Source organism: Anomaloglossus baeobatrachus, chromosome 9 (genome assembly GCF_048569485.1).
Source record: "Anomaloglossus baeobatrachus isolate aAnoBae1 chromosome 9, aAnoBae1.hap1, whole genome shotgun sequence".
Lineage (NCBI taxonomy): Eukaryota > Metazoa > Chordata > Amphibia > Anura > Aromobatidae > Anomaloglossus > Anomaloglossus baeobatrachus.
The window spans coordinates 124,893,477-124,911,509 of record NC_134361.1 but is presented as its reverse complement, the minus strand read 5'-3'; the positions used below and the strand labels follow the sequence as shown (position 1 = coordinate 124,911,509).

The following is an 18,033-nucleotide window of genomic DNA, read 5'->3' as shown; positions in this document are numbered from 1 at the left end:
GATGCAGCGTCACTGTGTAATGTCTATCGCGCATGCGCGCGTGACGTCACTAAAGCGCAACTGTGCATGCGTGCGGCGTCATAGCCAAGGCACTATTACAGGAGGTGTGTGTTAGTGCTAGTATGCGCGGATGGGGCGTCATCTAGTGGGTGTGGACCAAGTCCACAATAGGGGATGTAGATGATGGTAATAAGAAGCGGGGTGATGCGGAATACTCAAACATAGAGCGATATTAATAAGGAGGTATATACGCTTTGGGATGTGTATGGATATGGGGAAACTATAGGAAGGCAGAATGAGGGGTATGACTAAATACCCCTTATTACTAATTATGTTAATGTATGTGTGTACAGATTCTATTAGGGCAGAGGAGTATAGAAAAAAGGGGGGGTTTTAGATTAATATCGCTCTATGTTTAGGAGTATTCCGCATCACCCCGCTTCTTATTACCATCATCTACATACCCTATTGTGGACTTGGTCCACACCCACTAGATGACGCCCCCTCCGTGCATACTAGCACTAACACAGACCTCCTGTAATAGTGCCTCGGCTATGACGCCGCACGCATGCGCAGTTGCGCTTTAGTGACGTCACGCGCGCATGCGCGATAGACATTACACAGTGACGCTGCATCGCTCACACCTCCCAACATACCAGTACTGTCCCCGCCCCTAGTGTGACGCTCCACGCAGGCGCTGCTGCGTACCCACGCCACCACCAACGTCATACACGCAGGCGCAGTAGCCCCAGTACCGGACACCCGAAAGTGGCACACAACCTCTATAAATACGCGCCATACACCACACCGACATGCCTCCTGCCTCCATCACAGACCTCTGGGACCCTGTCCCCACTCCTTGTGTTATCCAGGTAACTTGCCATAAGATGCGTTCTGCTCTCTCCAGCTCACAACTGCTAATCTACTTCTCCAGGCACGTCCTTATATTTACCATTGCCTCACCATATCTCTCTCCACAGGCATCCCCTCTCTTCCTCCACCTGTCTTCTGGGCCTCCCTGGCCTCCGGTATGTGCCAATGATAACATGCTTGTCTGAATTTATGCTCTGATGTACCCTCAATTTTTGTACTCTGTAATGCCTTAATCTGCTGTTGCCCTGATGCATAAAGCCCTCTCTATGGTGTCCCTACATTAGCATGACCCGCTGTCTATTCATGTGTCTCCTCCTGGATTGACCTAGGACAGCTATCTAATATGAACTCACTGGCGCTTGTTATATGTTACTGTATGACTATGACATTTCCCTGTTTTGGTGCTGATCAATTGCTTTTTATTCTATCCAGTGACGTACCCTTGCAAAGCAAACGCCACATGGTACAAACCCTTGACGTCTAATTTGTCCCATCCACCCTCCCATTATAGGTACGTGTAAATACCTTGTATATAAATATGCGTGTGTACATATATATATATATATATATATATATATATATATATATATATATATATATATATATATATATATATATATATATATATATATATATATATATATATATATATATATATATATATATTTGTGAAACATTTTCGTTTTTTTCTGACACTTTGTGGTGTGTAATATACTTTCTATCATTTCTCATAGGCAAAAACCTTGAAAAAGGCCTAACATAGGCCGAAACGTCGGCTTTTGCTCTATTGTGGTGGCGTTTTCTTTTTTGCAAATAGTCCAATAAAATAACACTTTTTTTGCATTTAGTCTCCTTGTCCTATTTTGAGTGCTTGGGATCCAATATATTACTTAGCGCTTTCTTTCCCTTAAGCACCTTCCTCCTTAGCGGTTGAGCCCAGCTCTACCCATATTTTCTGACATTTATTTATGCTGGCGCTCCTGCGCAGCACCTTCAATGTCTCTCCCCATGCTGTCGTATAGTAACGATCAAGCTGCGACTGTCCTTGCTGGGATAGCAGCAACTAATCAATTTCTTACTGTACCAACAGAGGAGCTCCGCACTAGAGATTACCTTAAAGAGTTAAAACGGCACACGTCGTTGGAACTCCATGCAATAACTCTTGCGGAATATCACAAAGCACAGCGTATCCCCAGAGGGCTTAGAGTCCCTTTAAGGCCCACCCTTTTTGCAGATAATCCCTCATACTGTGACCAGTTTGAGAGTATCCTGAACAAGTGTTCTCTTAATATTATTATCTTGACATTGGACTATTTGCAAAAAGAAATTAACACAGTGGACGTTAATATAAAAACTATAGAGGAACAGCTGACCCAGACCCTTCCTGCGGCGAACTTCTCTACACTAAGAACGAAAAATAAAGAAACCATCACAGAATTCCAGCAAACTCTACAGACCCGCAAGCGTTCAAAATTCATACGTGACCAGGACGACTATCTCAATAAACGGGTCTAGAAATGGCGTACTCCCTCATTTCTATCCGAGAGAAGGCCCTCCCATCGAGGCAATTACACAAGTGCATACAGTTCGGACAGCGATCAGAGCAATTCTGGTCCCTCCTCTTCTTTTTTAGGCACAGGTCTACAACCAAGAGGCAAACCAGGAGGGGCAAGAAACAGGGCTCCCCCCCACAGGATAACCACGCGGTCCCAGGTAGGGAAAACATTGTGTACAACATTTCCTCATCAATCCTCACACCCACAGAAACCAAGGTTCTACAGAAAGGTCTGACATTTTGCCCTACACCTCCACTTAATACCTTCACTTTAGAACAGGAACTTAATCACTTCTTCAGGAACCTCCGTCTGAAGGCCCATTTTTCCACCCCTCAGAATTCCCTGGACATTAACTCTGCTACCTCCACAACAGACTCTCCACCTTTAGCCTCCATTACACTACATGGCTTGGGTCTTCGCAACCCAAGCTCCTTCCAACCCCCGAGGAATTACCACCCCATCGAAACTTACGTATCCTTGGTCACACGGGATATTGATAAAATTAAATCTGACATCGGATATGGACACATGCACCTGCGCCACAACATGACTAACGAGGAATCCAGAGCCCTTACTTCACTCAAGAACAATCCCCATCTGGTGATTAAACCAGCAGATAAAGGGGGCGCTATTGTTGTCCTTGATAAATCATATTACATATCTGAGATTAAAAACCAGCTCAGTGACACGAACACATATACCCCAATCCCACGGGACCCTACCACAACAATCAATTCAATTATCTGTGACCTTGTTGATTTTTATTCCAAAAATGCAACAATAGATAACAAATTGTCTGAATTCCTAATCAATAACCATCCAATCACACCCGTATTTTAAACCCTTCCGAAAATTCATAAGAATCTCACCTCACCCCCTGGCCGACCCATTGTTGCTTTCACAGACTCCATCCTATCTCCCCTAGCCCGCACCTTGGAAAAAATATTCACTCCTCTCATTCCCAAGGCCCAGTCACACTTAAAGGACACCACCCATTTCTTGGAAGTCATATCCAACACTAACTGCATCACCAACAACTGCCTTCTGGTCACCATGGACGTTACCAGTCTATACACCAGCATTGACCACCAGGGGGGCCTCGAGGCAGTGAAGTGGTTCCTTAACAAACATACCGATTTTGACAGACTCAAAAAACAATTCTGTTTGGATACCCTGAGGGTGGTCTTGGAGAACAATTTCTTCCTATTTGAGGACACATTCTATTTACAGCGTAAGGGGACCGCTATGGGGTCAAACGTAGCACCCCCTTACGCAAACATATACATGGCCAAATTTGAGGAAGATTTCATCTACTCTCACCCCCTCTTCTCCACTCATATCCCCTTGTGGAAAAGATACCTAGACGATGTATTTTTCATCTGGAATGGCAACGAAGAATCGCTTACCGAATTCTTCCACAGCATCAATACGGTTTCCCCCAATATATCGTGCACCCTACATCACGACAAAGATTCCATCAACTTCCTTGATACCCTGGTCAACAAGGATTGCAATGGGAGGTTATTTACGGATATTTATACCAAACCCACTGATAAAAATAGTCTACTCCTGTATAGTAGCGGTCATCCTAAACACATCAAACAATCCTTACCAATCTCCCAGCACTGTAGAGTGGACAGAATCGTCTCTGACCCCACAGTCCGTCAACTGCGACACGAAGAAATGAGCAAAAAGTTTCTGGCTAGAGACTATCCTCGCCATATTGCAGTCTCCACTACCCGGATACGTGATTCAGAGCCCAAACCTAATCCGCGCATCCCATTCATCAACACTTACCATCCCTTTTCCCCATCTTTTAGCCAGGTCATCAAAAGACATTGGCCAATCCTTGGCAATGCCTATCCTGGAATTGCAGAATTCCAAAATCCACCACTTATTTGCCACAAACGTCCTCGCAACATTAGGGACACTTTGGTACGAGCAGACATCGGCTCCTCCACATCCAAGGACAGACAGAGTTTTCTCTCCACGCCACGTAAGGGTACATTCCCATGCCTCCATTGCGTTCAGTGCTCTAATGTCACTAAAGGTGAGAATTTCAAACATCCACGAACTGGCAAAAAATACCCTATTAAGGGTTTCTACACTTGTGACACTAACTTTGAGGTTTACTTAATCAAGTGGGGATAGGGGAAAATATGTGTAACTGGGTTAAAAACTGGCTCAGTGATAGGAAACAAAGGGTGGTTATTAATGGTACGTACTCGGACTGGGTCTCAGTTCATAGTGGGGTACCACAGGGGTCAGTATTGGGCCCGCTTCTTTTCAACATATTTATAAATGACCTTGTTGGGGGCATGCGGAGTAGAATTTCAATATTTGCAGATGATACTAAACTCTGCAGGGTAATCAATACAAAGGAGGATAATTTTATATTACAGGGAGATTTATTTAAATTGGAGGATTGGGCTGAGAAGTGGCAATTGAAGTTTAATGTAGATAAATGTAAGGTCATGCACTTGGGTAGAGGAAATAACATTTATGATTATGTACTTAATTGTAGAACACTGGGTAAAACAGACACAGAAAAAGACTTGGGTGTATGGGTGGATGGTAAACTTCACTTTAGCGGACAGTGTCAGGCAACTGCTGCCAGGGCTAATAAAATAATGGGATGTATTAAAAGAGGTATAAGTGTTCATGAAAAAAATATAGTTCTACCTCTGTACAAGTCACTAGTGCGACCACACTTAGAATACTGTGTACAATTCTGGTCACCGATATATAAGAAGGACATAGCTGAACTGGAGAGGGTGCAGAGAAGAGCCACCAAGATTATTAGAGGAATGGGTGGGCTGCAATACCAAGACAGGTTATTAAACCATGGGTTGGGAGTACATCTGTAACGTGATACTAATCTAAGTGCCTGGAAGAAAAAGGGGAGGGGGGTGTTTAGAGATGGTACCTTATAGAAAGGGGGTGCTTATGAGAAGGATGTGGGAGTGGAGTCCTGCCCGTGATGAAGGTGGTCAATACCTCTGGAAAAGAAGATAAGAATAAGTTAGAACTTGCATAAGTACATGAATACCTGGATATGTGCATGGTAGTCAAAAGCGCTTATACAAAACAACATAGGCCTTAGCCGCTATATACCACAGTTGCTGAGTAAGATGGTAGCTGAAAATTAATAATTAACTTCATATTCTCTGTTCATGCCCCATGGTTCTAGAGTCTGTAAAGTATGTATCCAGTAGGCCTCGCGGTCCCTGAGGATTTGAACACGGTTCCCCCCTCTCCTGGGTAACGGCACGTGTTCCAAAACCTGATACCTAAGTTGAGAAATTGAGTGATCCCTAGCGATGAAGTGTGCTGGAATCGGAAGTGCAGTTTGACCACAACGTATGGTAGATTTATGTTTACTAATGCGGTTTCGGATATGTTGGGTGGTCTCCCCAACATATCCGAGACCGCAGGGACACTTCATAGTATCATAGTATCATAGTTTTTAAGGTTGAAGGGAGACTCTAAGTCCATCTAGTTCAACCCGTAGCCCAACATGTTGATCCAGAGGAAGGCAAAAAAACCCCAATGTGGCAAACAAGTTCCAATGGGGAAAAAATTTCCTTCCTGACTCCACATCCGGCAATCAGACTAGTTCCCTGGATCAATACCCTGTCATAAAATCTAATAAACATAACTGGTAATATTAAATTTTTCAAGAAAGGCATCCAGGCTCTGCTTAAATGTTAGTAGTGAATCACTCATTACAACATCATGCGGCAGAGAGTTCCATAGTCTCACTGCTTGTACAGTAAAGAATCCTCGTCTGTGATTATGATTAAACCTTCTTTCCTCAAGACGTAGCGGATGCCCCCGTGTTCCAGTCGCAGGCCTAGGTGTAAAAAGATCTTTGGAAAGGTCTCTGTACTGTCCCCTCATATATTTATACATTGTGATTAGATCCCCCCCTAAGCCTTCGTTTTTCCAAACTAAATAACCCCAAGTTTAATAACCTGTCTTGGTATTGCAGCCCACCCATTCCTCTAATAATCTTGGTGGCTCTTCTCTGCACCCTCTCCAGTTCAGCTATGTCCTTCTTATATATCGGTGACCAGAATTGTACACAGTATTCTAAGTGTGGTCGCACTAGTGACTTGTACAGAGGTAGAACTATATTTTTTTCATGAACACTTATACCTCTTTTAATACATCCCATTATTTTATTAGCCCTGGCAGCAGTTGCCTGACACTGTCCGCTAAAGTGAAGTTTACCATCCACCCATACACCCAAGTCTTTTTCTGTGTCTGTTTTACCCAGTGTTCTACAATTAAGTACATAATCATAAATGTTATTTCCTCTACCCAAGTGCATGACCTTACATTTATCTACATTAAACTTCAATTCCCACTTCTCAGCCCAATCCTCCAATTTAAATAAATCTCCCTGTAATATAAAATTATCCTCCTTTGTATTGATTACCCTGCAGAGTTTAGTATCATCTGCAAATATTGAAATTCTACTCCGCATGCCCCCAACAAGGTCATTTATAAATATGTTGAAAAGAAGCGGGCCCAATACTGACCCCTGTGGTACCTCACTATGAACTGAGACCCAGTCCGAGTACGTACCATTAATAACCACCCTTTGTTTCCTATCACTGAGCCAGTTTTTAACCCAGTTACACATTTTCCCCTATCCCCATTATTCTCATTTTATGTACCAACCTTTTGTGTGGCACCGTATCAAAAGCTTTTGAAAAGTCCATATACACAACATCCACTGCATTTCCCTGGTCCAGGCTTGAACTTACATCTTCTTCTTAAGTGTAATATACTTTCTATCATTTCTCATAGGCAAAAACCTTGAAAAAGGCCTAACATAGGCCGAACGTCGGCTTTTGCTCTATTGTGGTGGCGTTTTCTTTTTTGCAAATAGTCCAATAAAATTACACTTTTTTTTGCATTTATTCTCCTTGTCCTATTTTGAGTGCTTGGGATCCAATATATTACTTAGCGCTTTCTTTCCCTTAAGCACCTTCCTCCTTAGCGGTTGAGCCCAGCTCTACCCATATTTTTTGTGTCACACTGATCACATCAGTGTGCGGTCCGTGTGACCCCCGTGCTGCCCGAGAAAAAAACGGACACGTCTCCGTGTGAAATAGCGGGGGACACACGGTCCGTGTGGAAACACGGCCGTGTGAGTACACAATAGGGTAACATGCGTACGTGTGACATCCGTGATAAAAACGGATGTCACACGTACCTAAAACATGGACGTCTGAAACCAGCCTTACATTGTACATTCTAAAACTGTCACCTAATACCTGTCACGCCTACTTTACATTCTTATACTTTGCATTGTACTGTTAATACATTACTCCCACATAACGGATTAAACATTACATTCCTATAAAATACACATTATGATAAAACGCAATTTTCTGTAAAACACTTTAAACTTTCGGCCGCGAGATTGCGCTGATCGCTGAACTGCACTGGCTCTGCTACACGACCAGCCCGTATTCTCCAGCAGCAACACTTAGACAATATTATAAAAACACAACTGTAAAATACTTCGGACATATAGTTAACAACCCTAGGAGTGGAATAATCTGTCCACCTCCTACACACATGCCCATCGACATTCCTCAGATGCAAACATGTGACATTGATGACTTGCTATGGCTGCCAGAGGTCTGCTGAAGACCTCTGTGATTACGGTGCCTCATTGAAAGCCAGCCGGTGACTGGGCTTCAAAGGAGATGTACAGTGGTGGTGGGGTGGGGGGGGGGGAGATTCTCTCTCTGCACTGTTTGAAAGCGTGTTACATTAAGGGAGAGGTTGAGGGAGCAGGTGGAAGCCCTAGAGGAGGTAGAGAAGACAAAAGCAGTGGAGGAAGTGGTAGATACATAGGTTTGTCCCGCAAGTCTTGGGGATTTCAAGAATTGTGGAGCAGCTCCTTCCCTGCCTGCCCACACAGCCACCAGTCACCCAGTCCCCAGTCAGCAAGATGTAACGCCCCTGCCCATGCTTGCTCATCCAGGTATCAGTGGTGAAATGCACCCTGGGAGACAGAATTTTTCAAGGAAAAGGTAATGTTGTCTGCGACATGATGATGTAGTGCAGGCACAGCTTTATAAGAGGAGTAAGGACTACTGGGCAGCTGGTACTGGGAAACTGCCATGACCATTAGCTTTCGGAAACTCTATCCACCAGGAAGAAACAGCATTTCCATGGCCAACAGTTTAGATATGGTGAAGTTCAAGTTCTTATTTTGGCATGTGCAGGAGAAAAAAAAAAAATTACATAACCACAACTGCGGGACAAAAGGCTGGCTGCTGTGCCGAGAGAGGGAGGAGCATGGTGTATATGACAAACTGGTGGACTGCGAGGGAGGTGCAGGTGGAGAGGTTATGATGGATTGAGAAAAATGTGGTGTACTCTGTGTCGGAAATTGTTCAAAAACACCAGGCATATCCACGTCCACTGAACCCTACTGTAGTGGGAATCCAAGTGGAGGGTCTGCGGCCGGAGACCTGCCTGACAACACTTGCCACGGACAAGAAAGATGCAGCAGATGAGGTAGTGGCTGGTGGTTGGCAAGGCCCACTAGGCTACATTTTAGCACAGTAAGATTTCCAGAATAATGCATGTCAGTTCATGCTTATAGTAGTCAAATTATTGGAATTTCTTTACAAAGTTGGCAGATAATGTAAACAAGATGGGTCATATTTTGCAATCTCAAAAAAGACCCAGGCTAGGCAACCCTTGCCGCCCATGCAAAAGACCCGCGACCGCTGCTGACCACAGCCAGAGTTGTGGTGGAGGATGCAATACTTGTCGTGGTTGCATCACTGTGTTTTTCCAGAAGTGGCAACGTAACCTCCTCATCTTTCTCCTCTTGTGTTGAGCTACTCAAATGCATGACTGTGGGTTCACACCAAATGGGATCTAGAACTTTATCGCCATCCTTTCCATTGTCATACTCCTTGCCTTGACAGTCACCCTCCTCCTCTTCCTGCCCTGAGAACACAGTACAGTATGCGTGAGCCTCAGGTATCCAAGTCTCATCATAATCACCTGCACCCCTGGGTTCTGTATTTTGCCTGGACCCTACTTCATCCAACTGAAAGACTTTGGGCATCAGTGCAGATGATTTCCTCCTCGAGTGTTTTTCTTTGGAGCAGACCTCTAATGCCCAAGGAATAAAATGTGGGAAAAGTTCTGCAGACTCGCACATCTGTGGTTCCCCACAGTTAGCTGTACAGTTGAAGATTTGTGACGCGGGTTGGAAGCAAGTGTAATTGGGGTGCCACCTGTGAGGACTGTACTGTATGTGATCACGGAGGTCAGAAGGAAAAAGCGGGCACAGCTCCCAGCTAGTAATCACTGCACTTATCCACCTATCACGGTGAACAGACAACACTCGTTAGTATAGATCTGCAACTGGCGGTTCACTTCACAGGTCAAGCATGGAACAATCATAGCAAAAACTAGTTTATTGCAGAAAAGTCTTATTTAATCTTTGGGTAAAAGAAGCATAAGACTTTTCTGCAATAAACTGGTGAGTCTCTGCTGCTCTTTTTTTGCTTTGATTGTACTGTGTGATGTTGAAGAGGAGAGGCCACTTGATGCAGCACTTGCCACCACTGTAGCACATGTAGATGAGACCCAGAAAGAACAAGTCGTACAGCTGTGCGGCTGCCACAGAAAGGGAGTAGAATATCCCATCCAGTAACAAAAGTTATCATTTGTCTTTAAATTAGGACAAGCCAGTGTTTGTTCAATAGAGCTTTCAGTAAGTTTAGAACCTACCCCACAACTTCAGGATTTCCCACTCATGTTTGATGTACCCTTACCCACTTTTAGCCAGCTGTTTCACAACCCTAGACGCACACCTGTCAGTTGCCTGTCACTAAATTAGCAATCAGAATTATTTGTGGGGATTGCAATTTGTGACTGGACCACACAAGTAGAGATCATTATTTAGATGATGAAATGTCAATTTATGGCTGGACCACAGAAGTAGCTATCAGGATTTAGATGAAATGTTGATTTGGGGAGGGTGCAGGAACACGGAGTTAGCTATCAGAATATAGATGCTGAAATTTAAAATTGCTGGCAGGACCACAGAATTAGCAAATCAGGATTTAGATGCTGAAATGTCAATTGGTGCCAGGAGCAAAATTATTATGAATTTGTATTTAGCTGCATTTATATGTAGCAGTCTCAAAATGGCACTAACGCTTTATTTCCACTTATATGCAGAGAGACATGTGACTAAAGGCCCCGTTACACACGACATCGCTAACACGATACCGCTGGGGTCACGGAATTAGTGACACACATCCGGCGTCATTAGCGACGTCATTGCGTTTAACACCTATGAGCGACCGCTAACTACTAAAAAAAAACCCCGGACAAAATCATTGATTGTTGACACACTGTACCTTTCCCAAATATCATTGCTCATTTTGGACACAGGTTGTTCGTTGTTCCTGAGGCAGCACACATCGCTAAGTCTGATACCCCGGGAACGATGAACAGCGTTCCTGCGTCCACCAGCAACGAGGTGAAAGTGACGTTAATGCAGCTGCTCTCCACCCCTCCGCTTCTATTGGTTGTGTAACGTCGCTTTGACGCTGCACGAACCGCCGCCTCAACAAAAGTTTGTTCGCCGGCCACAGCAACGTCGTTAGGAATGTATATACGTGTGACGCGTACTAGCGATAATGTTCGCCACTGGCAGCGATTTGCCCGTGACGCACGCACGATGGGGGCGGGAGCAATCGCTAGCGATGACGCAGCGTGTAAAGCGGCCTTTAGGCAGCCAATGGCACAAGCCCTTGTGTCTGAACATTATGGAAGGTTTCTGCACTCTGGCTGCCAGAACATCCACACATTAAAGTTAAGGATAAGAACAAAAAAAAAAAAAAAAAAAAAAAAAAAAAAAGGCCACCGCTCCTGACCTCTCCTGCTCATCATACAGCACCACTATAGTAGCCAAAGTCATAACTTAGAAGAAAAACATTCGTGCAACTGCAAACAGTTACCAGAGTTGAACATTGCTATTTTTGAGAAAAGTGTTCTGCCTTCCTCACACTAATCCATATGGGCAAGACTCAAGCAGAATTTCAAATTGGCAAACCTGTTTTGAACAAATTCGGTCTGGCACACATGGCAGACTTCATGTCCCACACTGCCTTGCCTGGGCAACACAGATTAGTGGTTTTACACCCTTCCCAACCCACACTACAAGGAGAACTTTACAGCTCTCATTCCTGCAGTTAAGAGGGCTACTAAAATGGTACTATTTCAGAAGGCCATAGTTGAAGAATTGGTCAAAAAAATTTCCATGTGATAACGCTGGCAGTAGAGATCATAGTTCTTTGGAAAACCAAGGAGATGAGGGAGACACAGCAGGAACAACAGAGGAGAGAGCGCACAAAAGTCTGGTACAGTTTCATTACACACTCCCAGCACCCAGGCCCTGATGCACATAGTACTCTGACAAGGAGGAAAAAGTTTTGGAAGATTGTGAAGGATTACATAGCCGACAGTAGCACCATCTCCAGATTCCTGTACTGTAAAATTACTTGTTATCAAAGCTAAACAGGTGGCATGAACAGTTCCTCTCCACCTTGGAGGTGCTGGCATACTATGCCATTTTTATGAATGAGTTTTTAGTGCCACTGTGGGCATAATAACAGATAGCAATGTCCGTTATCAAGCGGATGTGCCTAACAGGCTGACTCTTCGCAAAATAAACAAAGCATGGATTAACCCAGACTTTTCAACCACACCGGACGACTGCAGCTGGATCTAAATGTTCCTTATTTTGGTGTATTTCCATGCACAGCTCCACACCCCAACAATGGTATACAGTTGTATTGCCTATTTACCATATCAAAAATGATTATGCCACCCTAGCTATTTTCCAAGGAGGTGTATGATTCTGCAATACATTATTTTTTTTTTAGAGGCCTACCGCAAATAATCTCTTACTTACATTTATATTGTTTTATAGTGAATGCATATCCTTTCCCACTTTGAGAGGCATGAATTAGCAGTGTTTTCAACACTGTTCCAAAAGTGGAATCACTATCTTCTGTACATCTGTTACTGGCTGTATTGCCATTCTTTCAGCCCATTTTAAATGCAGAGATAATAAGAACAAAGGGAAATCAACAAGGATCATAGTCAAAAAGTGAAGGCAACTCCCAGTATACTAGAAATGTATACATTTATGAAACATTGAGAATTAAAAGCTTAAAAAGGCAGGCATATAAGAAAGAAAAAAATATGAAGTAACAAACCCTATTAACAATACAATTAACTTTATTGAAAAATAACAGGGAGCAGACAATAGTGATACCCATCCAGCAGTGGGGAAAGAAAACAAAAAAAAAACAAAACACTGTGGTTTTAACGTGAGCTCTTGCCTTATTTTCATGTGGCTGCTGGGTGCGTTGTGCAGGCTGACAGGCATGCTACGATACACCTTCCCCCTGTACATAATTACATATTCTTACCCGGTTCACACCTCCATTAACCCCTTCATGAATAATATAATATATTATATTATGTCCTAGGTTGCCTCCCTTTGGTCACATCTGCTGGTCTGATTAGCGGACATATCACATAATTGCGGCCATGTGACCACTGTTCCCGGCTCTGACACTGGAGAATCCTCACAGTGCGCCAGATGTGAAGATTCAGAAATCTGTACACAGAGTTATACATAGTGATTTCTGACCCATCATTTTAGACCAGACAACCCCTTTCAGATGTGTATGAAAATTAACCTGAAGTGTAGTCTTTGTTTTTTTAACCACCTCAGTCACTTTGCTGCTTCTGTAATTATCTGAAGATTTTCTGCTGGAGAAAAAATAAATAAACTCCATCCACATACAACACAAAAGTCTAACCAGCAGAAGATAGATAAGTGCTTACTATTTTCAGTTTTTCTTTATTTTTCGTAGAGTAAAATAGGTAAACGAATATATAGTTGAGAAAAATTGAAGAAAAAAAAAAAATCTAGTAAATGGAAAGGTTAAGTCAGTGATATATTTTATTTTATTCTAATATGTAAAAAATAAACACTATTACATAAGACATTTATCCACATGATTATATATTTGTACACTCTGGCAGGGGTAGGGAAGAGAAAGCCATTGTGCATATAATGTAGCAGCTTTTGTCCCAATGCTTTGTAGTCAGCTTTGCCAATTACAGTAATATATACAGTATGTAACAAACTTGTAAGCCCGTGCAACTAATCCTTCACGTAGAGCCATATTCTCCTTCTTAGTCTTCATATTACGTAGCAGCCATATGGGGCACTTCCACTTGTGTATGCCGTACGTGACCTAAGGTAATAAACAGGAATTATATTAATTACAATACCAAGCTCAACTTACATTGTGTTAGTACACAGATTCAAAAACTGCAAAATTTATTTTTCTTCCTTCCTTTATGAAAAGCCATAATTTTAAAAGGGAACCAGTTACGTAAAAAAAATAAATAAAACCACAAACACTATTCACCTGGATTCATCTGCTGGCTAATAACATTCTGACACTGCTCGCCGCATGCACAGAGTCCTGCTGCCAGGAGGAAATTAACTATTCCTCCGGGCAACCATGGGTTTTCAGCTATAGGGGTGGTGTCAAACTTTGCATCGAACAGAAGAAGCTTTGCAATGTTAATCACACACTGCACATGGATGTCATCAGGCTGCTGCCCATGATCTTCAAAGAAACTTGTGTTGGTAAATTTCATCTGCGATAACAAAAAAACACACAACCACAATACACACACCTCTTTGAATGAGGTATTTGTGTCTATAGTGAAATAAAATAACAGATTAGGAAGAATTGTGGGTGCTCCATCCTCCGAATCCAGCCGTCATGCAATCGCTGGGTAAAGGAGGCCCAGTGGGCTCTTATGTAGCTAGAAGGCTGAATTTTGTAAGGCCAGTTACAGAGGAAATATGTAATAAAAAGTGTATTAACACAATAAAGGACCTTTGGGGTAGGGTGGTGGGGCATTTAAAAGGGAACCTGTCACCAGATTTGACCTCAATAAGTTGTGGCCACCACCATTAAGCCCTTATACAGCAATCTAGAATGCTGTATATATAAGTGCCCAAGTCGATCTGTATAAAGTAAAAAAACGTCACCTGCGGCGCAGTTGAGTCTAATTGGCGTCGCTAGTATCTGTCCTCCTTCCTAGCTCCGTGTGGATTATATGTGCTATGTCATCCTCACAGGGGCCTCCATTTTGATCCTGCATACTTCTATTAGTGCACATGCAGTCTTTGACCTTTCCCTGCGCATCACAGTACTTTACTCTGCTCTCAGCAAGGCAGTGAACAGTGTGCATGCAAAGGAGCACAATGGAGGCCTGTGTGGATGACAAAGGATGAGTTATCCACATGGGGCTGGGAAGGGGGGACAGCGATGAAAGGAAGAGCGGAGGCGACGACTAAGACAAGAATCACCTATTAGACCAGACCGCCCTACAGGTGAATATAATAAAATATGTTTGTTTTTTTTTATCTTTTACAGAGAGGCCTAGGCTTTTAGTTACAGAATTCTAGAATGCTTTATATAAAAGAGCTCACTGGTGGTGGCCGCAGCTCATACGGGCCAAATTTAGTGACAGGTTCCCTTTAAGATCTCATGGGGGTCAAATCATAATTAAATAGACACTGCAAAACTGCAATTATAAAATTCCATTACAAGCACTACCCGTATATTATACTGTATATATAGAGAGTGAAATAAGTATTGAACAAGTCACTAAGTTTCGCAGTAAATATATTTCTAAAGAAGCTATTGACAGAATTTCTCACCAATCCACACAGGCAAAGAAATCAAACAATAGATGTCCAAAAATGTAGTGATGTGTAATAATGAGAACTGACGGGGGTGGGGTGGGGGGTGAGGGTATTGAATTTGCTTACTGAAATGTAATACTTCGTACAAAAGCTTTGACTATAAGATTGCTCAGGTGTGAATTTGTCCCACCAGTCTTCCACAAACACTCTTCAAATCCTGAAACTGCATGTGTTCTTATGAAGTCAGCTTTAGTTCCTTCCATAAATTCTCTATTGGATTCAGCTAAGGTGATCGACAGTCATTCTAGCAGCTTTATTTTCATTTTCTTTCTCTGAACCCAATTGAGTTTCCTTGGCTGTGTATTTGGGATGATTCTCTTACTGAAATGTCCACTGGCCGTTTTAGCTTCATCATTCTGGTACATGGCAGCAGATTTTTATAGAGAATGTTTTGGTACATTTGTCCATTCATCCTTCCTTCAATCATGAAGTTTCTAAGTGCCGCAAGTTGAAAAACAGCTGCAGACCATGATGTTCCCACCTCTAAACTACACTGTTGATCTGGTGTTTTGGGGGTGATAAGCAATGCCTTATGACCGCCAAACATGGTGGGTATTATGGCATCCAAACAGTTCCATTTTAGTCTCATCTGACCAGACTATATTCTCCCAGTATTTCACAGGATTGTCTAAATGTTCTTGAGCAAACATTTGTTTGCATTACTTATTGTTTTCTTTGAAACAATTGTACCTGCTGATTCCAGGTCTTTCTGTGGATCTCCACAGGCAGATTCTTGGCTCTTTGACAACCCTTCTGATAATTCCTTTCACTGTCAGAAATCTTGCAATGAGCACCTGGTCATAGCTGGTTTAAGGGTAAACCATGTTCTTTCCACTTCCGGATTATGGCCCCAACAGTGCTCACTAGAGCATTCAGCAATTTAGAAATGTTTCTTTAAAAACTTTCACAACCTTATTACAAAACATAATGATGGTATTGTTTTAGACAGCTCACTGGTTTTAGACATCATGAGATATTTGTGTGGCACCTTGGTTATGAGACCTTTTTATAGGCTATCTCATGCCTTCCATCAGTAAAATCAGCTATTTTTCACTACGTAGCAGGATTACTTTCTAATTACTGATAGATTTCAGCTGGTTTCACGACTTTCCATGGCTTTATGTACCGAACTTCAAGCGTTCAATACTTTCTTCCCTATCAGTTCTCAGTATTACACATCATTTATGGACAACTATGGTTCGATTTTATTGCATGTGTGGCTTGGATAGGCTGTTACAGATATCTGGGGAGAAAATCTTACTTACCGGTAATGGGATTTTCAGAAGCGCATGACAGCACCACCTGAGAGAGGTTCCACCCACATCAGGGCAGGAAACCCACTGAATAAAAAGGCGGTACCTCTCCTCCGCATCACATTACATTACAGTACAGTACATACATTACATTACATACATTACTGTACATTACAGTACATTTCTTAGGCTGCGCCTAACAAAAAAGGCGAACATGGAATGGGGCCTTAGTAATCATGTCCGACCCAGAGGCTCACTCACCACCCTTGACTCCTGGATTAATACCGGATCTGGAGGCGGAACTTTTTCCCCCGACCTGTTCCTCCTGGAACAAACCGACCGACAGCTCCCCAGACTGGAACCGGTGGTTTTGGACTGCTCAGTCAAGCCCCGTCTTTAGCCACGTTGCGGCGACTCATTGCTGCGGGGTGAATCTTCTGCCATACTGCAATGGTAGAAGCAATACTCATGTGACCCGCTGGTCGGCCATGGCTTTTTTAAAAAGATCACGCTCCAGTTTCCATGGGCGCCGCCATCTTGGATCAGTGTCCGCATGCGTCCCCCAGAGACTTCCTGGTCGCTCTGCGCACGTCACCAGGGTCCCTGCGTCACTTCCGGTCTTCACTCCAGCATGCTGCACAGCAGGAACAAGCCTTCCAGCTGCTGCAGTGAGTGCACACAGTTCCGGAGCTACACTGGGCAGAGCTTCAGCTCCAGACCCGCGTGGCTCACCACCGCAAAGGCCTGAGACTGTGGGGGAGGGGGGGTGTGCATCCAGGCTCGAACACAGTTCTGGTGAGCACCAGGCTTCCACACCGGGTCGGACCTGGGACAGCAATGGGTTGTCCATACCAGGACAGGAAACCAAACTGATGCGGAGGAGATGTACCGCCTTTTTATTCAGTGGGTTTCCTGTCCTGATGTGGGCGGAACCTCTCTCTCAGGTGCTGCTGTCATAGGCAGAAGGGCAAATTCATATCAATAGCACCTTTAGGGTATGTACCCACGTTGCGTTCTGCCGTCACAAATATTCCGCAGTGTTTAAGTCACTGCAGGTGCGTTTCAAAACGCAGCTGAACAGCTGTGTTATGACAGTTTGTTGAAAGCAGAATTGATGCAGAACTGTTGTGTTTTGGATGCTTTCTCTCCCATAGACAGTGGGAAAATCATCCATAACTCCTAAAAGTAGTGACCTGTTGCTTTTTAGACCGCAGCGTTTTGGTCAAAAAATTCTGCATGCAAAACGCAACGGGCGCATGGAATTTCCTAAATTCTCAGACTTTGCTGGTGACAGAACGCATGCGTTTACGCTGCAGTTCAAAACGCAGCATAAACGCATGTTCAACGCACACGGCCTTAGAAATGGATTCACTTAAAATTGGTGACGTGTTCAATACTTTATATACAGCGGGTGAAGTGTGGATATATTCTCTCTCTCTCTCTCTCTCAAACATGCAATATCTTACATTCAAACAAGATTTTTTTACTT

At 43.3% G+C, this 18,033-nt stretch overlaps 1 protein-coding gene and 1 long non-coding RNA gene across 2 annotated transcripts in view; one reads left to right on the top strand and one right to left on the bottom strand.

The window, feature by feature from the left end:
* LOC142250569 (uncharacterized) overlaps positions 1–2,315 on the top strand; it is a 33,368-nt gene extending 31,053 nt beyond the window's left edge. Inside the window, exons 2-4 of the long non-coding RNA XR_012725213.1 lie at positions 981–1,028; positions 1,306–1,384; positions 1,608–2,315. This is a non-coding gene — a long non-coding RNA (uncharacterized LOC142250569). The remainder of the gene's footprint in view (positions 1–980; positions 1,029–1,305; positions 1,385–1,607) is intronic.
* An 11,202-nt stretch (positions 2,316–13,517) lies between these two features.
* Positions 13,518–18,033, bottom strand: part of LOC142251310 (uncharacterized) — a 136,532-nt gene continuing 132,016 nt past the window's right edge. The window contains exon 9 of the mRNA XM_075323993.1: positions 13,518–13,759. The gene's annotated coding sequence lies outside the window, so the exon portion shown is untranslated. The remainder of the gene's footprint in view (positions 13,760–18,033) is intronic.